Source organism: Rousettus aegyptiacus, unplaced genomic scaffold, assembly GCF_014176215.1.
Source record: "Rousettus aegyptiacus isolate mRouAeg1 unplaced genomic scaffold, mRouAeg1.p scaffold_m13_p_9, whole genome shotgun sequence".
NCBI lineage: Eukaryota > Metazoa > Chordata > Mammalia > Chiroptera > Pteropodidae > Rousettus > Rousettus aegyptiacus.
In genome coordinates, this window is record NW_023416312.1 from 69,459,076 (window position 1) to 69,486,462 (window position 27,387).

General features: G+C 33.1%; 1 protein-coding gene and 1 pseudogene across 1 annotated transcript in view; one reads left to right on the top strand and one right to left on the bottom strand.

The window, feature by feature from the left end:
• Positions 1-27,387, top strand: part of HTR2C (5-hydroxytryptamine receptor 2C) — a 295,289-nt gene that overhangs the window by 46,418 nt on the left and 221,484 nt on the right. The gene's annotated exons all lie outside the window — the stretch shown is intronic.
• LOC118608320 lies at positions 25,234-25,352 on the bottom strand (annotated as a pseudogene).

Here is a 27,387-nt window from a genome sequence, read left to right on the forward strand (position 1 = left end):
CAACAATATAAATTAAGGTTATTTTAGTAATTCTCATGACAGCCCTTCCCTGTTGGCATTCACCACTTACTCTAAATATTTTATCCTCAGACATGATTAAAATATATCTTTCATGAAAATAGCTATATTATCAAAAAATTTGTCCAGTTTAGGGTATGAGAACCTTGTGACAGAAGGAAGAATGTTCAACTACTCTCCTTTACAACACATTATAGAAATAATTCTCCATGGGTTCCACATTCCTCAGAGCTCTTCTTGCACACACAAATAGAGAAACAAGAAATTGGGTCACTTTGATGCTACTGAGCACATACAAATTGTAAAATTATTTTTCCACGTCAGAAAGTACTAATATTTTACTCTCACTTTGAAAAAACATTGCTAAAACATTCATCTTCAGTTGAGGCTGGAGATTCGATGTGAAATAATTTAGGGACTTAAGTCTGAGTAGGTAATGGGTCTACTAGGGGAGGGGTGAAGTTATATCTAATTAAAGTAACGACTTGTAAATTATTTTTAGATATAAGTCTGTTAGTGTCCACAAATTAAAATATTTAATTTGGAAAGTAGGTAAAGGTAGAAGGAAAAATTTACTCATATTATTTCTAGGCAGTATATTTATGTTTTTATTAAACTCATTTTAAAATAAAATTTAAAGATTATAAAAACAGGTTTATGACACATATCAAGGAACAAAACTGTAAACTAAATTAAATAACTATTCTGCAATTATATATACCCTTACCTTAAATAAAAATAATACTTTTATAATATAATATTTTATGTAAGAACAAAATTAAATAAAAAACTCTTGAATTGAATTCTATTTTCTTTTTAAAGAACAGACAAAATTTTAAATTATTTTCTTTTTCAATTACAGTTTACATTAATTATTTTAATATTTGATATATCTTGTGTAGCATAAATTTAAGAAAAATAAAATTTGTGTTAAAGTCAGAGACTGAAATATCATTTTTAAAATTACAGCCATGGTTGAATACATGGGAATGACTTTATTATTCTAAGGTTCAAAAGAGATTTTTGATTTAAAAAAGATTATCCCTGTCATTTACAAGTTATATTTTGCTACAATAAGAGTTTAAATCTTGCTTTGGAAAATATCATGCAGAACAGTTAAGTGATATGTATTAGAAGAGATAAAATAGAAAATACAGATGAAAAGCAATATTATTTTTCTTCAATTTATTTTTTTATGGTAACATTGATTAATGACATCTGGTAAGATTCAGTTGTACATTTTAACAGTAAGGTGTGTGTGTGTGTGTGTGTGTGTGTGTGTGTGTGTGTACACACACACACACACACACACACACACCTTACTGTTATATACTGGTTTATATACCACATATAAGTGATATCATGTGATTTTCAATATTTTCTGTCTGGCTTATTTCACTTAGCATGATTATCTCAAGATCTATCCATGTTATTGCAAATGGCAGCATTTCATCTCTTCTTAAGACTAAGTAATATTCCTTTGTATATATGTACCACAGCTTCTTTAGCCAGTCACTTATCGTAGGACACTTTGGTGGCTTCCATGTCCTAGCCACTGTGAATAATGCTGCTACGAATATCAGTGTGCAATATCTTTTTGGATATGGGTTTTTAAGACTGTGGGGTAAATACCCAGTAGAGGGATTGCTGGATCATATTGTAAATCAATTCTTAGTTTTTTGAGGAACCTCTATAATGTTTTCCATAGTGGCTGCATCAATTTGCAGTCCCACCAGCAGTGTATTAGGGTTCCTTTTGCTCTGCATCCTCTTCAACATTTTTTATTACTTGTCCTGTGGATAACAGCTATTCTAACAGTTTGAGATGGTATCCCATTGTGGTTTTGATTTACAGTTGCCTAATAGCTAGTGATGAGGAGCATCTTTTCTTTAGTTTGTTGGCCATTTGTATTTCTTCTCCAGAGAAATGTCTGTTCAGGTCCTCTGCCCATTTCTTAATTGGATCATTTGATTTTTGTTGTTACTGAGTTGTGTGAGTTCTTTGTGTATTTTGGATATTAGTCCCTTTTTGGAGGAACTGCTTGCAAATATATACTTCACATTCAGATGGTTGGCTCTATACTTTGTAGACAGTTTCTTTTGCTGAGCAGAAGCTTTTTAGTTTGATGTAGTCCCATTCATTTTAATTTGCTTTTACCTACCTTGCTTTGAGGTCATATTTATAAAATCTTCTTTAAGTCCAAGGTCCATGACTTTAGTTTCTATGTTTTCTTCTATGCATTTTATTGTTTCAGGTCTTATATTCAGGTTCTTAATCCATTTTGAGTTAATTTTGGTGTGCGGTGATAGCAGTGTAGTTTCATTCTTTTGCAGGTGGCTTACCAGTTTTCCCAGCACCATTTATTGAAGACGCTTTCCTTTCTCCACTATATGTTTTTGGCTTTTTTGTCAAAAATTATTTGCTCATATATATATGTGTTTACTTCTGGACTCTCGATTCTATTCCACTAGTCTTTGTGTCTGTTTTGTAGAGAGCATGATGCTATTTTGCTTACTGTCACTTTGTAGTATAATTTGAAGTCGGGCAGAGTGATGCCTCCGGCCAAGTTTTTTTCTCGGGATGGCATTGGCAATTTGGGGTCTTTTGTGTTTCCATACAAATTTGATGATTTTTTGTTCAATTTTAAAAAATGCTGATGATATTTTGATGGAGATTGCGTTATATCTGTATAATGCTTTAGGTTATATGATCACTTTAATTATGTTGATTCTTCTAATCCAAAAACATGGATATCTCTCAATTTCTTTGTATCTTCTTTAATTTTTTTTAATAGGGTCTTGTAGTTTTCATTATATAGGCCCTTCACATGTTTTAGATTTATTCCTGGGTACATTATTGCTTTTGTTGCAATTGCAAAAGGAATTATTTTTTTCACTGCTTTTTGTGACACTTCATTATTAGCATACAGGAATGCTATGGATTTTTGAACATTGATTTTGTATGAAGAATCTTTACCGTATTTTCTTATTGCTTCTAGTAGTGTTCTTGTGGAATCTTTAAGGTTTTCTATATTGAGAATCATGTCATCAGCAAAGAGTGACAGTTTGACATCTTTGTTTATTATTGGATATCTTTTATATCTTTTTCTTGTCTGATTGTACTTGCTAGGACCTCCAATGTTGTATTGACTAAGTGGCGATAATGGACAGCCTTGCCTTGTTCCTGTACTTGGAGGAAAGGGTTTTAGTTTTTCACCATTAAGTATAACTTTGGCGGAGGGATTGTCATATATGGCCTTTATTATATTAAGGCTTTTTCTTTCTATACTGATTTTCTTTAGGGTTTTGATCATAAATGGATGCTGTATCTTGTCGAAGGCTTTTTCTGTTTCTTGATATGATTGTATGATTCCTATTTTTTAATTTGTTTTTTTACCTTAGTTAGGAAGCTTCTTTTTTTATTAAGTTTATTGAGGTAACATTACTTAATACAATTATGTAATTTTCAGGTGTACATTATAATTTTTTTGATGTTTCAAACATATTTATTAAAAAGTTTAAACATTTCTCAGGAACATGCAGACTTTTGTTACACAAATGAAAATATACTTAATGGATTCTATATTATAAAGTATTATTCTGGCTAAATCAATCTACGAATTCCATGTGATATTAATTCTATATTTCACTGGGAATAATAAATATAGGAGAACAGCACATAAATATTAAGAATTAATAAAGCCAAGTAGTCCCACTTAGAAGAGATTACATAATATATTGGTGAATAATAAACACAAAATGCTGAAATTATGTTTAAAATAATATACTTTCAGGAAACAAGACATGTAAGTGTATCTCAGAGTAGGTATATATGTACATGAAAATGTATCTATCTATTTAATATTATTAGGTAAGTCCAGAGAAAAGTATGAAAGGCTAAGTACTAGGTTTAAAATATTATTCGATTTCAACTGAAAAATTTGAGAAGAATAAGGAGTCGATCAGAGAAGAAAAGAAGAAATGTATGTACATGACAAAGAAGTAACATTGTTTTAAAAGGCTAATAGAAATCCATTTCAAATATAATATTATATAAGAAAAGAAACAATTTGAAAATTAAGACAAATATATTGAAAAATGCATGTTTGTGTGTATTAAAAGTTTTAAAATCCAAGCTAAAATTTATGTTTGTGAATAAAAGACATGCAGTATAAATAAGGTACATTGTGCTGTGTTTTATACTACCACAAAAATGAGCTATGGAATATTATTAAATGAAAAAGAATTCCAAGATACAGAACATTGTATATATTGTAATCATTTACATAAGGAAGATATGTGTTTATAATATACACAATATATACTATCAAAATACATACTAAATGTTTATCACCTCTAGGCACAAAATGAGAATGAGTTGTAAAAAAAATTGTCCTAACTTTCTCGATACACATAGCTAATCCATAAATTATTTACAGTGCTGTGTTCACATATTACTTTTATAAGTTTTAAAAGAAAAAATATTGTTTTGTGAAAAAATAAAGCTTTGCTTTTTTTAAAGTTTATCAGGGTAACATTGGTTGATACAATTATATACTTTTCAGGTGTACAATATAATTTGACATCTATATATTCTATTGTGTGATTACCACCCAGAGTCCAGATTCCTTCAGCTACCATATAATCGATCCCCTTTACCCACTTCACCTTCCCCTTATCCATCTATATTTGACCCCCTTTACCCTCTTCACTCCTCCCCCATCCCCTACCTTCTGGAAACCAGTAGTCCATTGTCCATGTCCATGAGTCTCTGTTTGTCCTGTTCATTTGTTGCTTTTAGGTTTATATCCCACATATAAGTGATATCATGTATATTTCAACTTTTTCTGTCTGGCTTATTTCGCTTAGCATAATTATCTCGAGGTCTATCTATGTTGTCGCAAATGGCAGCATTTCAACTCTTCTTATGGCTGAGTGACATTCCATTGTATATACGTACTACTGCTTCTTTAGCCAATCACCTATCATAGGACACTTTGATTGCTTCCATGTCCCAGCCACAGTGAATAATGTCGCTCTGAATATCAGTGTGAAAATATCTTTTCGGATATGGGTTTTCAAGTCTTTGGAGTAAATACCCAGTAGAGGGATTGCTGGATCTTATGGTAAATCAATTCTTAGCTTTTTGATCAACCTCCATAATGTTTTCCATAGTGACTGTAACAATTTTTAGTCCCACCAGCAGTGTATGAGGATGTATTTATCTCCACATCCTCTCCAACAATTGTTATTACTTGTCCTGTTGATTATAGTTACTCTTAACAGATGTGTGATCGTATTTCATTGTGGTCTTGATTTGATTTTCCCTAATAGCTAGCAATGTTGAGCATCTTTTCAGATATTTGTTGGCCATTTGTATTTCTTCCAGGGAAAAGTGCCTCTCCCTATTTTTTGATTGGATCATTTTTGTTGTTGTTGTTATTGAGTTGTATGAGTTCTTTGTATATTTTGGATATTAGTCTCTTATCAAAGGCATTGCTTGAGAATGTATTTTCCCATTCAGATGGTTGTCTCTTTACTTAGTCGACAATTTCTTTAGCTGAGCAAAAGCCTTTTAGTTTGATGTAGCCCCATTCGTTTATTTTCGCTTTTACTTCCCTTGCTTTTGAGGTCAAATTCATAAAATCTTCTATGCATTTTATTGTTTCAGGTCTTATATTCAGGGCCTTAATCCATTTTGAGTTAATTTTGGTGCATGGTGATAGACAACAGTCTAGTCCATTCTTTTGTAGATGGCTTTCCAGTTTTCCCAGCACCAATTATTGAAGAGGCTTTCCTTTCTCGACTATATGTTTTTGGCTTTTTGTCGAAAATTATTTGCTAGTATAAATATGGGTTTACTTCTGGACTCCTGATTCTGTTCTACTGGTCCATGTCTGTGTCTGGCTTCCAATACCATGCCATTTTGATTACTGTCACTTTGTAGTATAATTTCAAGTCAGGCAGAGTGATACCTCCAGCCTAGTTCCTTTTTCTCAGGATGGCTTTGGCGATTTGGGGTCTTTTGGGCTTCTATACAAATCTGATGTTTTTTTGTTCAATTTCTTTAAAAAAATACCAATGTGATTTTTTGCGAATTGCATTAAATCTGTATAACGCTTTAGGTAATATGGTCATTTTAACTATGTTGATACTTCCAAGCCATGAACACGGAATATTTTTTCGTTTCCTTGTATGTTCTTTGATTTTTAATAGGGTCTTATAGTTTTCATTATATAGGTCCCTCACTTGTTTCATTAAATTTGTTCTTAGGTATTTCATTCTTTTTTTTTTTTTTTGCAGTTGCAAAAGGAATAATTTTTTCCACTTCTTTTTCTGACAATTCATTATTAACATATAAGAATGCTATGGATTTTTGAATGTTGATTTGTATCCAGAAACTTTCTTGTATTGCTCATTGTTTCTAGTAGTGTTCTTGTGGAGTCTTTAAGGTTATTTATATAGAGAATCATGTCTGCAAATAGTGACAGTTTGACTTCTTTGTTTCCTGTTTGGATGTCTTTCATATCTTTCTCTTGCCTAATTGCACTTGCTACGTCCTCCAATGTTATATTGAACAATAGTGGTGATAGTGGACAGCCTCGCTTTGTTTCTGATCTTAGAAGGAAGATTTTTAGTTTTTCCATTACGTATAATGTTGGTTGAGGATTTGTCATAGATGGCCTTTAAAATGTTAAGATACTTTCCTTCTATTCTGATTTTATTGAGCTTTTCGATCATAAATGGTTGCTGTATCTTGTCAAAGGCTTTTTTTGCATCTACTGATATGATCATATGATACTTATTTTTTAATTTGCTTGTGTGGTATATCACATGAATCGATTTGCGTAGGTTAAACCATTTCTGTGCCCCTAAAATGAAGCCCAGTTGATCGTGGTGTATAATCTATTTAATATGTTGCTATATTCGGTTCACTATTATCTTATTTAGGATTTTTGCATCTGTGTTTACTAGAGATATTGGTCTGTAGTTTCCTTTCTTTGTATAACCTTTACCACGTTTTGGTATCAGAGTAATATTAGCCTCATAAGATGAGTTGGGAAGTATTGCCTCCTCTTCAAATTTTTGGAAGAGTTTGAGAATAGGTATTAAATCATCTTTGAATTATTAGTAGAATTCACTGGTGAAGCTATCTGGTTCTGAAATATTTATTTTTAGTAGGCTTTTGATGATTGTTTCAATTTCTATACTATCGATCAGTCTATTTAGATTTTTCAGTTCTTCTTGATTCAGTCTAGGAAGGTTATTACACCTTTCTAAATACTGGCCCATTTCTTCTGGGTTATTACATTTGGTGTTATATACTTTTTCATTGTATTCTTGTATGATCCTTTGTATTTCTGCAGTGTCTGTTGTAATTTCCTTTTTTCCCCCTGATTTTGTTTATTTGTGTCCTTTCTCCTTTTCTTTAGTGAGTCTAGCCAGGGATTTGTCATTTTTATTAAACTTCTCAAAGAAACAGCTCTTCGTTGCATTTAGATTTTCTACTTTTTGTTTCAATTTCATTTATTACTGCTCCAATTTTGATTATTTCTGTTCATCTGCTGACTTTAAGCTTCATTTGTTCTTCCTTTTTTAGTTTTTTAAAATGAAGCATTAGGTTGTTTATTTGGGCTCATTCTTGTTTTTAGAGATAGGTCTGTAATGATATGAACTTTTCTATTATGACCATTTTTGCCATGTCCCAATACTTTTGATATGTTGTACTATCATTATCATTCATTTCTATGTATCACATGATCTTTATTGTTTTTTGTTCTCTGACCCAGTTATCTTTCAGTAGCATGTTGTTTAATCTCCATGTATTTTTGGTTCTTCCCCCTTTCTTTTTACACTTGATCTCTAGTTTCAAAGCATTATGATCAGAGAATATGGTTGGTAAGCTTTCAACCCTCTTATATTTGTTGCAGCTACCTGTTTTGAGTCTCCGTATATGTTCAGTCCTTGAAAATGTTCTATGTGCACTAGAAAAAAAATGTATAAACAGCTGTTTTGGGATGGAAGGCAGTAGTGCTACTGCAGCTTTCCTCTGAAAGCCATTTGTTTTGGAGATTGGCTTGTAATGAAATGAACTTTCCTCTTATGACTGCTTTTGCCGTGTCCCAAATGATTTGATATGTTTTCCTATGATTATCTCTTGATCACTCTTTTTATTTCTTCTCTGACCCAGTTATTCTTTGGTAGCATGTTGTTTAATCTACTGTATTTGAGGTTCTTCCTGATTTCTTTTTGTAGTTGATCTCTAGTTTCAAAGCATTATGATAAGAGAATATGGTTGATATGATTTCATTCCTCTTATATTTGTTGAGGCTATCTGTGTATGTGGTCGATTCTTAAGAATGTTCTATGTGCACTAGAGAAGAAGATATAAGCAGCTGTTTTGGGGTGAAAGGCACTGTAAATGTCATTTATGTCCAATTTGTTTAATATGTCATTTAAAGATGTTATTTCCTTATTGATTTTCTGTTTGGATGATCTGTCCATATCCAACAGTGGGGTGTTTAGGTCCCCTACTATGATAGCGTTTTGGACTGTTTCTCCCTTTAGTTCTGTTAGTAATTGCTTTTTATATTTCAAGGCTCCCTGATTTGGTGCATAGATATTAATAAGTGTTATATTTTCTTGGTGCATGATCCACTTTATCATCATGAAGTGTCCCTCAGTATCTTTCTTTACCTTTTTTTATTTTGAAGTCTCTTTCATCCAATATTAGTATCAATACTTTCATTTTTTTTCCTAATGCATTTGCTTGAAATACCATTTTCCACCCTTTCACTTTGAATCTATATTTGTCTTTGGATATGAGATATGTCTCCTGGAAGCAGCATATGGTTAGGTTATGTTTTTTGATTCAATTTGAACTCTGTGCCAGTTTATTGTTGAGTTCAGTCCATTTACATTTCATATGATTATTGATATATGAGGTCATGTTATAGCCATTTTATCTTTTGCTTTCTGGTAAACTCAGTGTTTCCTTGTTTCCTTGTGTTTGTGTGTTTGTGTGTTTGTTTGTTTGTTTGTTTGTTTTAGTTGGGTTTTGTGAGTTTTATCTCTGGTCCTTTTGTTTTATGTTATATACTTCAGTCTTGAATCTTTTGCATTTGGTTATCATTACGAATATGTAAAGTATAGTTATACACACACACACACACACACACACACACACACACACAGAGTCATACATTTTGTCCTGCATGTGCCTTACCTCCATTCTCCTTTGCGAATTTGGATCTTTGCATTCTCCCATTTTTAGTCATCATTGTTTCAATTTGTCCTTATGTATGCTAACCATTACTATCTTGCAATAGCAAATCTCTTCTTATTGTTTAAGCTTATAATGCCCTGTTCTTAGAAAGGGTTGCACTATTCTATCTGTCTTTTAGTTGCTTCATACCTTATTATGTGTTTTTTTTTGTCATTTTGTTTTAGGTATGCTGACCCCGTTCAGTATTTTCTGTAATACAGGTCTCATAGTATAGAATTCCCTCAATTTTTGTACATCTGTAAAAGTTTTTACTTCTTCATATCTAAAGGAGAGCTTAGCTGGATGCATTATTCTTGGCTGGTAGTTACTTTTGTTTTATAGTTTGCATATTTGATCGCACTCCTTTTTGGCGTGGAGGGATTGTGCTGAGAAGTCTAAAGATAATTTAATGTGTTTTCCTTTCTAGGTTATAGTCTTGTTTTCCCTGGCTGCCCTTAGAATTCTTTCTTTTTCATGATTTTTGATAATTTTAATATAATGTGTCTTGGAGAAGGCTTTTCTGAGTTGAGATCATTGAGTGTTCTGTTGACTTCTTGAATTCCAAACTCCAGCTCATTCCCTGGATTTGGGGAATTTTCATCAACTATTTGTCTGAAAATGCTTTCTTATCCCTGTTCTTTTTCCTCCCCTTTGAGAATGTCCTTTATTATTATGTTTCCTCTCCTGATGGTATCTGCTAGTCATTGTATTTTTTTTGCATTATTTTTCATTCTTCAAGTTCTCTCTTCTTCCTTCTAATTTATTTTTAGCTTTCTGTCTTCTATATCACTGATCCTTTTATCCATTTGGTCGAGTCTATTCCCCAAGGTTTCTATTTCATTTTTCATCTTTTTCAGTGTTTTCTTCATTTCCAGAATTTCTATTTCATTCTTTTTGAGGGTTTCAATCTCCTTGCTAAAAAACTCATTCTGTTCATTTACTTTTTTTTCAATTCCTGAAATTGTTGATATGAATTGTTTGAAAACTCTTTGAGTTTTTTCAGAAGTGCCATCCTGAATTAGGTGTCATTTAAAATGCATATTTCTATGTCCGTAAGTTTATTTTCTGAAGATTTTCTCTTTCTGAAATGCCTTGTCACCTTGGTTGTTCATGGTGTTTAATGGAATAATTCTCCACCTGCGAATTAATGGAAGAATGTTCAGCTTTTCCTTCAGAAAGAAGAGTTATTATACAAAGGACACTCTTTAGCCTGCTGCAAAGAAGGCATGTTTCTTTTGTTTTCCAGTCAGTGACATCTAAGGCTCTTGGATCCTTGTTTTATATAAAGTCTTAATAATGCCATTTATTTATTTATTTATTATAAATATTTAACCACACTCGCTATCCTCAGTTTCAGTCCCTGTCAGTGTTAGCATCAGTTTCTGTATTGTTTGCTCAGATTCCCCCGAGCTCTCTGCTGTTTAGTCTCAGAGTATATGTGGTTAAGGGCCCTTTCGATTGGCAATTCGGACTGCCACTCGGCTTCGAGTTTTGCTTCTTCTGCTCATAAGAATCAACTGTAGTTTCTTTGCCCTCCCTGCTTCTCTGTCATCCCCACTTCTCTGCTTTCTGCCTTGATGTCTGGGCACTCCAGCCGGTCATGTGGAGCTCACAGCCCTCTCAGGTAGGGCAGTTCAGAGAACCCACCTAACCTGCCTTCCCCCTCCTCCTACAGGGAGCTCCAGCTACAAGATGCAGCTTCTTTGTTTCTCCCAGTTTACCACCTAAGTCCCGGGGTTCTGACCTCTGGTGGTAGCTCTTATGCACAGATCCTACACTCAGAAGTGCTATTGTACAGTTTGGGTGTTTTTTGTTGTTTTTTAGATGTTCAGCTTATTGTTGTTTCCAAGGGAGGTATCTGGGGATGTTTCTCACTCCACTTTTTTTCTGATGTCTTAGACCAAAACAATATTGAGAAAAGTTACATTTTTCAAAATATAACTAGGTCTAGTGTGGATTCATTGACACAATTATATTTTTAATTTCACAGAACACTTTGTGGACCTTTTCTCATATCAAGGTATTTTGAATTCACCTAAAGCTATCCTATCAATTAGTAGTACAATGCTGATAATGTCACTTCACTTTGTTGTATCTTTTCTTTAAGAACATTTAAAATTTGGAGACTGAGCAAAATGGCATAGATGATAAAAGCTTCGTTCATCCCCTCTTGCAATCATATCAAAGTTGTGATGGAAACGAGGAGCAAATAGCAAGCCAAATCACTTGGGGCTAAGATTAACAGAAGCCCCACAATTATGTTGAGAAATGAGAAATAAGAAATAACCCTGCAATGGTTGGAGGTAGGAGGATTAGAAGACGGTTCCAAGCGGCTTAGTGGGACAGAAACTGCAGCAGCTGTAGACGTCACTTAAAAGTGCCGTGTCCGAGAGCGGACATTCATGATGACACACTTGCTCACTCTAAGCACCAGCACACTGTCGACTGCTCAGGGGGAACCAGAGACTTACAGAGAACACTGAGTTGCTGGAGGCAAGGCTCTCTCCTGAGCAGCAGTGCTGGTGATATACATTGTTCTTCTGTTTAGCCCTTCCCCCTCCCAGTGTGCAGACGCAGTGCCACCATAGCTGAGATGTCATCAAAGTGGATAACAGAGGTTGCTTTGCCCAGAAGATTCCCTGAAACTACACCTCCCCAAACTCGCGGCCCCACCCAAGCCACATCTAGTTGTGTCCTCCGCAAGTCCAGTGATCCTTGCTATGCAGCACAGAGTCTCACACTAGTGGCAGCTGGCCTTGGTCTCTGGGCTGGTTTCATGAGACAACTATAAGCACAGCACCTGTGGATTGCTTGATGAATCTTAACAGGTGGTTCCAGAGGGTACAGGCTGGGGCTAAAATTGGCCTGTAGCTGACCCCCTCTCAGAACTGTGCCACTGACACCTATTACACAAAGCTGCGCTAATAAGACAGAGAGACTTAAAAGCTTTGCTTAGTACATAGAAGCAGACACAGAAAGATAGCAAAAATGGGAAGACAAAGAAGCAGAAACCATATAAGAGAATAGAACAGAGATCTAGGAATAATGGAGTCAAGCAATCTAACAGATGAAGATTTCAAAACACTGGTTGTAAAGATGCTCAATGAACTCAGAGGAAGTGTAGATGAACTCAGTGAGAACTTTAACAAAGAGATTTTTAAAAACATACAAATGGAAATGGAAATTATAAAAGAGAACCAATCAAAAATGAAGAACAAATTATCTGAGATGAAGAGTATATTATCAGGAATTAACAGAGTGGAGGAAGAAGAGGATAGAATCACTGACGCGGAGGTTGGGGAAGCCAAGGACACCTAATTAGAACAAGAAAAATGTAACCAAGAATATAATAACAATTTAAAGAGTCTATAGCACAAAATTAAAGATAACATCTGTGTCATAGGGGCATCTGTCAAGGGAGAACAAGAAGTTGAATATATATTTGAAGAAATAATGATGGAAAACTTTCTAATCTGATGAAGAAAGTAGACATACAACCCCAGGAAGCTCAAAGAGTCCCCAAAAAGAATGAACCCCAAAAGGCCTACATCATTAAACTGCCAATGTTTAAATACAAGGAGAGAATCTTAAAAGCAGCAAGAGAAAAGCAATTAGTTACCTGCAAGTGTACCCATAAGACTGGAAGCTGAGTTCTCACAACAAACTTTGCAGAACAGTAGGACTTGGAACAAAATAGTCAAAGCAATGCAAAGCAAAGACCTACCACAAAAATTACTCTACACAACAAAGCTCGCATTTAGAATTGAAGGAGAGATTAAGAGCTTCCAAGTAAAAAACAAAACGAACAAACAAAAAAACTTAATCATGAATCACCATCAAACTAGTATTATAAGAAATGTTAAAGGGACTTCTTTAAGAAAAAAAAGATCAAAAGATCAAAAATAAAATGACCATAACTACATACTATACAAAAATTACTTTAAATGCAAATGGTTAGATGCTCTAATTAAAAGTCATTAGTGGCCAAATATGTAAGAAAACACATGCTGCCTATGAGAAACTCACTTTAGATCGAAAGACACTCACAAGGTGAAAGTAAAGGGATGGAAAAAGATATTTCAAGCAAATAGAACTGAAAAGAAAACCTGGAGTTGCCATACTTATCCCAAACAAAACGGACTTTAAAACAAAGGCTGTATCTAATCAAAGAAATACCCAGTAATTTTATTTCTGGGTATTTATTCAAATAAATCCAAAACACTAATTTGAATGGACATATGCATCCATATATTCATTGCAGCATTATTTACACTAACCAAGATATTAAAGCAACCTAAGTGTCCATCAATAGATGAATGGATAAAGAAGAAAGGGTACATATATACACCTGATTATTACTCAGCCATAAAAAATTATATCTTGCCATCTGCAACTGCATGGATGGACCTAGAGAGTATTACGCTAAGTAAAATAAGTAAGAGAAAGACAGATGCCATATGATTTCACTTATATGTGGAATTTAAAGAAACAAAATAAATGAGCAAACAAAACAGCAATTAAGTCTTAGACACAGAAAACGTTTTGATGATTACAAGATGGGAGGAAGTTGAGAGTATGGGTGAGGATGGGGAAGGAATTAAGAGTTACAAATTGGTAGCTACAAAATAGTCATGATGATGTAAAGAATAGCATGGAGAATATAGTCAATAGTATTGTAATAACTGTATGGTATTGTCAATAATGTAAGAACTGTAATATCAGAGTGATCATTTTGTAAGTTTTATCAATATCTAATCACTATATGTACACCTGAAACTAATATAATATCATATGCAAACTGTAATTGCAAAATAAATATTTTAATAAAGAGAATTTTATATTGCTAAGAATTAAGTTTGTCTAACCTCATGACTAACCTGATGTGATCTATATAGTTAAGCAGTATTATTTTGCAGGATTAATTTAAGTTTTGAAAAGTATGATTTTTTAGTTAATCAAATAATGAGATAGTCAATTTGTAGATAAATATAAAAAAGATTTCAGATCCTTGACCTTATAGTCTCAATACAAAATCTATTTTATTAGCATTCCTTTATAAATATCAGTTCCATTCTCTATTTTTAATGCCTCGATCTCTTCCTTTTGTACTATGCTTCTGATCTTCAGTAAAGTCATCCCTGTTAATTGTTATAAATGTTATCTGGTCATAAATGTTAAACTCTGTTACAATTTTTTTATAATTTACAGCACTGTGTTTTAAAAATCTGGAAATAAAATTCACATTAGCACCTGGGGAATGTGCTATATCAACTTTGAAGTAATTGGCCTACAGTACACATAGCTGGATAGAAAATGAATTATGATTACTAATTAATGACAAGTATACATAATGTACTGTGATATAATAAAATAACTATCTTATAATTTAAGAGTCAGGTTTAATAAGTAGAATACTTAATTCACCTGTTGCTACCTAGGATTAGAAAACTATTTTATCATTCATTCTTTGATGAAAGCTTCATAGAAATAAGAAAGTTGAATAATAAATGAGGAGAATTCTAATTTTAGAAGATTTTTATTGTTGGTTATAGAAATATGGATGAGGATTTCATCATCAGATCTACCTATTATGAAAAGATACATTACTGAAGAGCAAAACAAAAAAGGACCAAATTTTCAGATAACAGTTCTTACTCCCTTCTTAAGTCCCTTTTCCTAATCAACTCTTACTTATGTTTCAAAACTCACTAACTAAAAGGAAACTTTTTTAAATTCCCATTTTATGTTTCTTCTTGGTTTTCATACAACTTGGTATATTCCTCCATTATAGCGTGTAATTCACTGACTTGAAATTGTCACTTTATTTTTCTGTTTATCCTACTAGACATTTCTCTAAAATAGGATTATTTAATCTTGTATCTTCGGAAGTTACCACTTAGTAAGCATTTATAAAAAATAGTTGGAATTCATTTTCCATAATTAACCTTCATTGTACAAAGCTATAGAAGAGCTATATAGGGCTAATATAATAGCCTGTATTAATGTGTTGTGGGGCACCATACTATTTTCACAAGCCATAATTGCGGGAATTACTAAGTCTCTACTATCTTAGGGGGATGGTGCTTCTTGGTAAGGTAATGTAGAGAGTGTCTCTGAGGAAACTGCAACTGAGTTAAAGATTACGTTAGTCACTAGATCTTTAATCAGCTTTTCTTCTAAAGTAATGAAGTTTTACTTGTTATTGAAAATAGAAAAAAACGATACATTTGTTTTTTGTCATGATAAAAATTTTCAATAAGTTAAAAAAGCAAGATATTTAAGAAGGAAAGTATCACAGCCTTGTAGAATCAGAGCACCTAGTAGCATTTTGTTTGAACCAGGAGTATTTTGCATTAGAATAATTCAGACTCGTTAGTCAAGAGGCAAATAGTGTTTCTGACAGTTATTTTTTGATAATGAATTTACAAGAAGAAAGTGTGAACAAATGCTTATTTTATAAAAATTTTGAATATTCAAACAACTGCTCTTTTAAAAACATCACAGAGAGTAGGGGGAGAGAGAGGGAGAAGGGGGGCAGTTATTTTATAAAAATTTTGAATATTCAAACAACTGCTCTTTTAAAAACACAGAGTAGGGAGAGAGAGAGGGAGAAGGGGGACAGAAAGAGAGAGCTTAATCTTAAAAGAGCAATATTTTGGGTGACAAATGTCATATATTATCCAATGGCACATTGCTATACAAATTTTTCCTTAAGGTATGATTGTTATCCAAGAAAACTCTACTTAAAATGGAGATAAAGTTCACTTTGAGGCTAACACAGTGTTATTCTGGTTCTATTTTAAGTTAATATTATATCATTGGCTTCCAAAATTATATGGACTCAGTTCATTAAAATAAGGAAATATGAGCATTTTTTTTACTTTAAATTAGTAAAGAAAAAGGCTTCCTGTTTGACAAATCAGACTCAATGGAATTTGTTAGCAAAATTTGGCTGACCAGGTCATTATCAGTAAAGGGAAAACTGGAAATAGGAATACTTATATGACTACCATTTCTGTGTGACTGCAAAGATAGCATAATTTCCCCCCAAATGGAGGCAAACATGGGATTTGTAACACATCAAATGTTTCATTATAACCAAAACAATGGAAAAGTATTATACCATAAACTAGTATTTACTGTAATTTAATACAACACCAGTCCTGATATTAGTAACTTAATAGTTTGAGTGGAACTACAAAATGATAGGTTAAGTTTCATTTGTGATTTTAATAAGTAAAATTAAGTTTGCAGTTATTCCTGGGAATAGTTCTTATAATTTGTAAGATAACTCATCTCTCCTTTGTCTAAATATCAGTATTTATAAAAGATATCAATTTGACAGCTTTGGAGACATACTTCATATTTTTTATTCAAATGATAGAAAAGCAACACTACAAGTGTCTATGTAATTTCAAACTAAAGCATCTGTCATGTCTATCACTACTTCAAATGTTTGTTTCCTGGGTGAGAAATTATTTTTGTCAACATATCTTAGCACCACCCTGGAAAAGCAGCTTTTTTCTTCAGAGGATTAAAAATAACCATGACACCTCTTGACTCACCTGAGATGCAATGTATATCTGCTTAAAATTTTTCAACATGCAACCCAGCCATTTCCTCCTTTAAAAATTGAGAGCAAGAGCTAAATGTGTTAACACATAGAAGTTTCTAGCACCATGCTTGGTATTCAACACATGATAGCTTTCCTTCCTTTTTGTCCCCCTCCAGAATATAACAAAAATAAACTAAAACTAATACTACATTATTTTGACTGTTTTCCATCTGCTTCAATATCCTTCAGCATGTTTTCCTTTTTTCTGTATCATTTTCATCTAACCTAACAAATATTTATAAATCTAACAAAGATATATCTATATAAAATTGAATACAAGGGAAAAACTTTAACTAAATGACCACAGTATAGCTTACAAACAAAAATAGATGAACCATAAAGGATTCCTCTACTCCATAGTGAGTAAATTAGTAACTAGTCAATTATTGATTCCAGGATAATAGAGCAAGTGTTCTCTGATATATTTTTGGTGGTTGGTTTCAGATGAACATTCTAAAATTAGGACTTAGTTAATACAGATTAAAAACAATAAGCATGCAGTGTTAATAAATTTAATAAATTTATTGTGTTATGAAAAACATGGCCTACAGCCTAGACTGAGACCCTTTTTTGACACTACACAGCATCTTAATTATGGACAGGCGCTTGCTCATTATATAGGTATCCTTTCAATGGGTAACATTATTCTTTATTTTACCATATGTTTAATGAACTCACAAAGAGTCTGGAGGCTTTGGCTAGAAGTAAATGATAAAGATTTATTCAAGAGTCTTAAGGGTTTGCAAACCAGAAACACAACTAAGCATGACCTAGAGTGCTCTAAAAAAAAGAAAGATTCATAGTTCATAAAATCAAAAGTACATTCTTGAGAAGAATGTACTGCATTCTTAGCCTCTGGATTGATCCAAGATGATAATCCTCTAGATGATAGTGGTCTGGATGATGAATGTTAGGCAGTCTGGATAATGGATGGCAGGTGGCCTGGGTATGTGAACATTCTTTCCTTAGTCCTGCAGGGGATGATCAGAGGATTATCTGTAGATTTGACATATATCCAAGTATTCACACAAAACTGGAAAGCTCAAAAGTTTAAGTTCTCAGGATAGTTAAAATATGAATAGAATCATTTCCTCACATCTCAAACTGTGTGATTTTAGCATTTGGCAGCTTGACAATAGTGACTTCATTTTATTTGCTCACTCTCTATTCTTCAATCACAATCATATTAATAACAATAATAATTTTAATTCTGTCATTCTTAATTCTCAAAACAACTCTATGAGATTGACACTATTATTAACTCCATATTGCAGAACAAAAAATTGAGGATAAAAGTGATTAAATATCTTGTAGAACAGGTCACGTGTGAGAAAAAATGTTACTTTAAAAATATTAGAACATTTCCCTCTTTGATTCCCTTGGAAATTATTACATAGTAATAAAATACTAATTATATGGAAATCAATGGCAAACAAAAGTGTATGATTTAAAAATGGACATTTGTCCTCTGGTCTTACATACAAGACTGGTAAAATAGAAATCACACTGGCATATGCCCATGCCGAATGTTATCACAAAATAATGGTGATGCAGCTTCTTTAACACTGAAATTCGGTTTATTTTGCTTTGTCACAGACTGATGAGAAATGTGAGTTAGAAAAGATTTCTGTATAAAACCAAAGCTTATCTGTTTATTATAAAACTTTTGCCTTTTCATTATCTCTGTATTTTTAACAAGGCAAGTTTTTGAACAATTATTTGAAATTTTCTTTTTATTATTATTTTTCTTTCATTCTCCTTAATTCTGTATAAATTCTTGACAAAAGCTCAAATAGTTGGAGAAACTTCAATATTTTCTTCACTGAACAAATATTTATTGCATTTCTATTGTATACATGGTCTTGTCTTATGAGATTTGACATCAAATACGTACATTGATAGTCAGAGATATGGTTTTGATTTGTTTTTGTATTTTTACATTTTTCAAATAATTTAATTCCCAATATTTTGGTACAAATAAATAGGTCGTTTCATAAAATGTGTTTGTCTCAGGTAGGTACTTTTTGATGCAAAAAAAATACATCTGATATAATCACTGCTAGTTAGAATTCTTGAAATCTTAGGACAGAAAATGCAACAACAGAACAATGTTGAGGTTTTATTTTCCTGAAAAATTAAGTCTGAATCTTCTCTAAAAAAGAAAGATTACATTTCTTCTAAGTTATTACCTTTATTTTTACAGAGAAAAATTTCTTCAAGAGAAATGACTATCCATTTTTCAGTATTTTCCCCTTTCATATAAGAAAGGAACCAGACATTGCTGGTTCTTTAGGCAGTAGTATGGTCTCATTCAACAAGTAGGAATCTGGAAGAGAAAGAATTGGACATAAATGGCAAATCAGAACTTTATTTCCCATATAGGGCTAGAGATAAAGAGCTTATTAACTATTTGAGAACCAAGAAATCAAATGTGCCCAGGGAAGCTCATGGATCTTTATTTCTGTATGAATGGGGAAATCCATTGAAATCTTTCAAACTTGGACATTCAGGTGGAGTTAAAGAATTGAAAGCATTCATTGTCAGGAGAAAATCAGGCTTTTGGCCATTTGATAATGGAAGTAGAATTAGATGGGAGCAGCCTAACTCAAATATTGAGCAGAAGGAAGTGTCCAGAATCCCAGAATGTCACCTTAGAAAAGAATACTTGTTTTTAGTTTGATGTAGTCCCATTCATTTATTATAGATTTTACTTCCTGGGCCTTTGAGTTCAAATTCATAAAATCCTCTTTAAGTCCAAGGTCCTTGAATTTAATTTTTATGTTTTCTTCTATGCATTTTATTGATTCCGGTCTTATATTCAGGTCCTTAATCCATTTCGAGTTAATTTTGGTGTGTGGTGAAAGACAAAAGCCTACTGGACTTTCCATTCTGTTCCACTGGTCCTTGTGCATGTTTTGCTGCCAGTAATCATGCCGTTTTGATTATTGCTGCTTTGTAGTATAATCTGAAGTCAGGCAGAGTGATGCCTCCGGCCTTGTCCTTTTTTCTCAGGATAGCTTAGGCAATTTGGGATCTTTCGTGCTTCCATACAAATCTGATGATTCTTTTCCTATTTCTTTGAAAAATGCTGATGAGATTTTGATGGAGATTGCATTAAATCTGTATAATGCTGTAGGTAATATGGTCATTTTAACTATGTTGATTCTTCAAAGCCAAGAATACAGAATATCTTCTCATTTCTTTGTAACTTCTTCTATTACTTTTAGTAGGGTCCTACAGTTTTCATTGTATAGGTCCTTCACATGTTTTGTTAGATTTATTCCTGAGTATTTTATTGTTTTTGTTGCAATTGTAAAATAATTTATTTTTTACCACTGCCTTTTGTAACACTTCATTATTAGAGTATAGGAACGTTATGGATTTTAGAACATTGATTCTGTATTGAGAAATATTTCTGTATTTGCTTATTGTTTCTAGTGATGTTCTTGTGGAAGCTTTAGGGTTTTCTACATAGAGAATCATGTCATCTGCAAATAGTGACAATTTGACTTCTTTCTTTCCTATTTGGATACATTCAGTACCTTTCTCTTGCCTGATTGCACTTGCTAGGACCTCCAATGTTATATTGAATAACAGTGGTGACAGTGGACAGCCTTATCTTCTTCTTGATCTCAGAGGGAAGGTTTTCAGTTTTTCACCATTAAGTATAATTTTTGCTGAGAATTTGTCATAGATGGCCTTTATTATGTTAAGGTACTTTTTTTCTATAATGATTTTGTTAAATGTTTTGATCATAAATGGATGCTGTGTCTTGTCGAAGACTTTTTCTGCATCCATTGATACGATCATATGATTCTTTTTTTAAATTTGTTTAAATGATGTATCACATTAATCAATTTGCTTATGTTGAACCATCCCTGTGAGATGAAACCCACTTGATCATAGTGTATAATCTTTTTAATATGTTGCTGTATTCAGTTCATTAGTATCTTATTAAGAATTTTTGCATCTGTTTTCATAAGAGATATTGGTCTGTAATTTTCATTTTTTGATTATCTTTACCAGGTTTTAGTATCAGGGTAATATTGGTCCCATAAAATGAGTTAGGAAGTATTGCCTCCTTTTCGATTTTTTGACAAGAGTATGAGGCGAATATGTATTAAATCTTTAAATGTTTGGTAGAATTCATTGATGAAGCCATGTGGCCCTGGACTTTTGCCTTTTATGAAATTTTTGATAATTATTTCAATTTCCATCTCACTGATCAGTCTATTTAGATTTTCCAGTTTTTCTTGATTCAGGCTAGGAAGATTGTATTTTTCTGAGTACTGGTCCATTTCTAGGTTACTAAATTTGGTATTACATACTTTTCATAATATTCTTGTATGATCCTTTGTTTTCTGCAGTGTCTGTCATAATTTCCCCTCTTTCATCTCTGATTTTGTTTATTTGTGTCCCTTCTCTTTTATCTTCAGTGAGTCTAGCTAGGGCTTTGTCAATTTTATTAATCTTCTCAAAGAACCAGCTCTTTGTTGCATTTATATATATATATATATTTGTTTGTTTTCAATTTCATTTATTTCTGCTCTAAATTTGATCATTTCTTTTCTTCTGCTGACTTGAGGCTCATGTGTTTTTTTATATATATATATTTTTTTAATTGAAGCATTAGCTTATTTTGGCTTGTTCTTGTTTTTTTTTTTTTTTTGAGATAAGCCTGTAATGATATGAACTATCCTCTTATGACCACTTTTGCCATTTCCCAAAAGATTTGATATGTTGTACTATCATTTTCATTCATTTCTAGGTATCTCTTGATCTCTCTTTTTATTTCTTCTTTGACCCCTTATTACTCAGTAGTATGTTATTTAATCTCCATTTGTGGTTCTTCCCCCTTTCTTTTTCCAGTTGATCTCTAATTTCAAAGCATTATGATTTGAGAATATGGTTGGTATGATTTCAACCCTCTTATATGTGTTGAGGCTATCTCTTTGTCCCAGTATGTGGTCAATCCTTCATAATATCCCATTTGCACTAGAGAGGAATGTATAAGCAGCTGCTTGGGGAAGGAAGGCTCTGAAGTGTCGATTATGGCCAGTTGGTCTAATGTGCCATTTAAGGATGTTATTTCCTTATTGGCTTTCTGTTTGAATGATATGTCTATATTTGACATTGGGATATTGGGGTACCCTATTATGTTAGTGTTTTGATCTGTATCTCCCTTTAGTTCTGTTACTAATTACTTTACATATGTCAGGGCTCCCTGATTGGGAGCATAGATATTAATAAGTGTTATGTTTTTTTGGTGCATGATTCCCTTTATCATTATGAAATGTCCCTTAGTATCTTTCTTTACCTTTTTTATTTTGAAGTCTATTTCATCTGATATTAGTTCCACTACTCTCGCTGTACTCTGAATGTCATTTTCTTCAAATATTATTTTCCACCCTTTTGTTTTGAGCCTATATTTGTCTCTGGAGCTGAGATGTGTCTCCTGGAGGCAGCATGTGGTGGGGTTTTGTTTTTTGATCCAATGTGCAACTCTGTGCCTTTTCATTTGTAAGTTCAGTCCATTTACACGTAGTGTGATTATTGAAATATGAGGTCTTCTTGTAGTCATTTTATCTTCTGCTTTCTGGTAGCTTGATGTTTCCATTGATGCCTTGTCCTTGTGTTTCTGATTTCTTTATTTTAGTTGACTGTTGTGGGTTTTCCCTCTAGTTCTTTTCATTTCATGTTGTATACTTCAGTTCTGAATCTTTGGCATATGGTTACCTTTACACATATATAAAAGATAGTTATTTGTATACACTTCTCAATTTCTTCTGTGTGTGACTTATCTCCATTCCCCTTTACTAATTTGGATCTTTAAATCCTCTCCTTTTCAGTCATTGTTGTCTCCATTTGTCCCTATGTATGCTGAATGTCCATTACTATCTTGCTATAGCAAATCTCTTCTTATGGTTTAAGTTTATAATGCCTTGTTTCTAGTAATGGTTGTACTCCTCTGTTTCTATATGCCTGTTAGTCACCATAGTCCTAATTATGATTTTTTTTGTCATTTTGTTTTAAGTGAGCTGACCCCTTTCAATATTTCCTGTAGTGCAGGCCTCGTAGTGGAGAGTTCCTTGAATTTTTGTATGTCTGCAAAAGTCTTTATTTCTTCTTCATATCTAAAGGAGAGCTTAGCTGGATACATTATTCTTGGCTGGTAGTTTCTTTCACTTAATAGTTTGAATATTTGATTCCACTTCTTTGTGGCTTGTAAGGTTTGTGCTGAGAAGTCCGATGATAATCTAATGGGATTTCCTTTATAAGGAAATCCCTTGCCACCCTGAGAATTTTGTCTGTTGGTGATTTTTGATAATTTTAATACAATGTATCTTGGTGAAGGCCTTTTTTGGTTGAGATAATTTGGTGTTTTGTTGGCTTTTTGAATTCTAACCTCCAGTTCATTTCTTAGGTTTGGGATATTCTTGTTAACTATTTGTCTGAAAGTGCTTTTTTATCCCTGCTCCTTTTCCTCGCCTTTGTTAATGCCCACTATTCTTATGTTTCCTCTCTTGATGATATCATCTAGTTCTTGTATTTCTCTTTCATTATTTTTCATTCTTCAGTTTCTCTCTTCATCCTTCTGATTTGTTTCTAGACTTCTGCCTTCGATATCATTGAATCTTTCTTCCATTTGGTTAACTCTATTTCCCTAGCTTGCTATTTAATTTTTCAACTCTTCCAGTGTGTTTTTATCTCCAAGAGATCTATTCTCTTCTTTTTGAAGGTTTCGATCTCCTTGCTAAAGAACTCGTTCTGCTCATCTAGTTGTTTTTTTCAATTCCTGAAATTGTTTCAGATCTCGCTGAGTTTTTTCAGAAGTACCATCCTGCATTCTCTGTCATTTATGTCGCGTATTTCTATGTCTGTAAGCTCATTTTCTGGAGATTTTTCTCTTTCTTTCTAAGATGTCTTTTTATCTTCATTATTCATGGTGTTTAATGGACTATTTTTTCCACCTGGGTGTTAAAGAAGTGTATTCAGCTTTTCTTTCCAGAAAGATTTATTATATAAAAGTCTCTCTAGCTCATTGCAAAAAAAGGACGTTTTTCTTTTGATTTCTAGTAGGTGGCGTCTAAGCCTCTTGGATCCCTGCTTTATAGAAAACCTTAATTGTGCCCCCCCTTTTAATAGATATTTAATCAATTTAGTACCCTCACTCTCCATATCTGTCAGTGTCAGGGACAGTTTCGATAGTGTTCACCCTGATTCCCCTTGTGAATCTCCATGATGTTTGATCTGGGAAGATATGGGGGGCCCTCTAAGCTGGGTGCTAAGGTCTGTGGCTCAGCCTTGGTTCTGCAATCGCAGCTGGAAAAATCAACTATTGTTTCTCTGCTGTCCTGATTCTCTGCTTTCTACCCTCATTACTTGGGCATGCACAGCTCTCCCAGTCAGGGTTGTTCAGGGAACTCGCCAAACATTCTCCCTTCCCCCCTCTCCTACAGGGAGCTCTGGCTGTGAGATGCAGCTTCTTTGTTTTTCCTAGTCCATGGCCCAGACACCCCGGGTTCTAAACTATGTAGCTTTTATGCATAGATCCCACACTCAGATGTACTGGTGGGTGGTTTGGCTGTTTTTCGTTTGTTTGTTTGTTTCATTTTAGGTATTTGGCTTATTATTGTTTCAAGGGGAGAGATCTGAGGATGTCTTTCACTCCTCCATGTTTTTCCAAACTCTCCAATTATCTGTTATTTTTAATAAGAACTTATCCTAGTCTTTTTACATTAGTGTCTGTGCCATGTGCACATAAAATTACTTTTCACGTAAGAGAGAGGCTGTAAATTCAATATATTTTTGCATAGACTGCTGCATCTAGGTAAGGGAATTTTGTTCTGTGTAAAATCCCCCACGGTGCCCAGCAATACAAATGCCCTTATTTAGTAGTCATTTTGATAGTCACTACATAGCAGCTCCAAAACATATATTTCCCAAAATGAAAGGTGCCCATAAAAAAAAGAGTCTTATTAAGTGTTAGAATTCTACCACAGACATTTTATGGAGTCTAGAAATTGTTCAGAAACAAAGCAAACATTAATGTGGTATAGTTTAATGTCATCCAGTTTTCTTTTAGAAACATTTGTAATAGTCATTTTTTTATGCTTTACACTGTAGCTTTTTTATATACTCCTCAGACAACTCTAGCATTATGAGTGGCTTTGGATCTGATAGACTTGAAACTGAAATACAATTTTTCCCCAATAACTTTGTAGCCTGATGAAAAATCGGCATAGCATGGATCCTTTAGATCTGAGTTAATTTTTATTATTAAATAAGCCATATTTGACTAAACAATCTAAATTAAACTCTCGCATAAAACCAGATGCCTACAGCACCTGGTTTTTCTAGGTGGTCTCCCATCCAAATACTAACCAGGCCCAACTCTGCTTAACATCCAAGATCAGACGAGATTAGGCATGTTCGGGGTGGCATGGCCCTAGCCTATCCTCTTTTTCTTAACACCAATCACATCCTCTAAAGAAATGGACTAGGCATGTTTAGTCATATAAGGTCTGTTACATACAATAGACTGTTTTCTCCATACAAAAGATTGTGTTTATTTTGTACTCATTTATATCCTGTTACCGTGTCACCAGCACCTAGCATTGTGCCTAACACATAGAAGGCCTTCAACTAAGATTTTTTTCAATAAGTTAATAATAACTATCAGTGTGGATTCTTTTCTTTTTTTTCCTCATCCAGTATTTTTCGTTAGAGACCTTGCTAACAATTAGGTACAGGTGAGCTTTTTCTTGGAGAATACCAAGGCTAAAGTGAATCATCTTTACTGTCATTCAAAAAGAAGGCAACTACTTTTAGGCATAGTTTCAAAGTCTGGCCCTACAACTTTTCAATGTAAATGTTAATCTTGAAAAATCATCCCATACCTATAATTTTCATGGAGGAAGAGAAGAAACCTTAAACAATGTGTTTTTTCTTGCAACTGTATGTTCTGTGACCCATCCAGTTTTATGAATGCCGATTCACTCATTAACAGCAAAATTTGCTGCCACAGATATTAACCTACTGCATTTCTTGTGATTCAATTGTGAATTTATTGGCAGAGAAAATGTGACTCTATAGTTTTGAAAGAATATATAGTATGAGCATAATAAATGTATCTTCATTTCACTATGGCAGTTTATACTGATGGGTGATATTGTACTCATTTATATCCTTTTATTTTATAATAACATAACTAATATAATGAAGCATTAAATTATTCCTTGAAGTGGAATATGAATTATGTCTAAGTGTAAATAGGACTGACATCCTACTCTAAATCATTATGAATAGATGTGAAGGCATGTGATTCTACCTACCCTTCATGAATAGAAAGCACTCTATCATGTTCTAAAGTTTGATGGACATGAAACATTTTCCTTAATTCACCAGCTCTTTTTTTTATTATTGTAGATTTATTTTAATAACAAACACCTTGCTAAAGTAGAAGCCTCAAGAATTTTTTACTGAAATGGCTTCAAATCAATATATTCTAAGTGGGTTGGACATGCTCATTTTTTACTATATGCTTGTCCTATTTGTTTTGAACTTAAAAGTAAAAATAGTTAGTTGACTTTTTAATGCTCATTTCAAGATCTAAGAACAAAAACATTTATGGTTTATAAAATTTGGTTTGCATAAATACACTGTCCATTTGGCCTTCATCCTCTTTATAACAGGCTGAATTTTGCTACCACCTTAAGCTGAAATCTATAGCTTTTGGCAAGTTAGTCAAAAGAAAAATAATAACCAAGTAATCATATATAATTAACATGTAATTTTATAAAATCAAAATATTAGATGTTAATAAATTGAAGCATAATCAATTAGTATTTTTAAAACTAAGATTTTATGCTTTAACCAGTATGTTTTTTTAGAGTTTATTAAAAACAACTAAATCAAACAAAAAGGATTTCAATTACTGTTATATGTAGAGAGAAAATACAAACTGTCAATGACCCCTAGCCAGCCAGACACTTTATCTTAACTCAGGGGAAAAAAAAATCTCTAAGAACTCTTTATCCTCAAAATTTTAACTCGAAAAACTCAAGAACTATTTTCGAGTGTCTATTATGTATCTCCTTAGAAGGAGATGTAGTGATAGGTACTTTTTAAAGGAATTCGTACTCAAATTTATCATTAAGGGCCTTTAGATTGAAAATATACCCCATATTTATAAAGATGCATTAATAGTCCATTGTTTTGATGTGACTATAAAGCCTGAAGATCTAAACATCATTTTAAAAACCTACAGAAAAGGCCCATCCATTTGAAATCATGTGCTTGTATATTAAACCATCATGATTATTTGGTTACGACTTTTCTTTTGACTGGATTGCCAAAAGCTATCAATGTCAGCCTATTATAAAGAGGATGAGCTGAACTTGAGAGTGTATTTATGCTGAAGCTGCTGATAAAGAGTTATTTCTTCACTGTAAAAAAAATAATCTCTTCTTTTGACAGACCATTTGTTG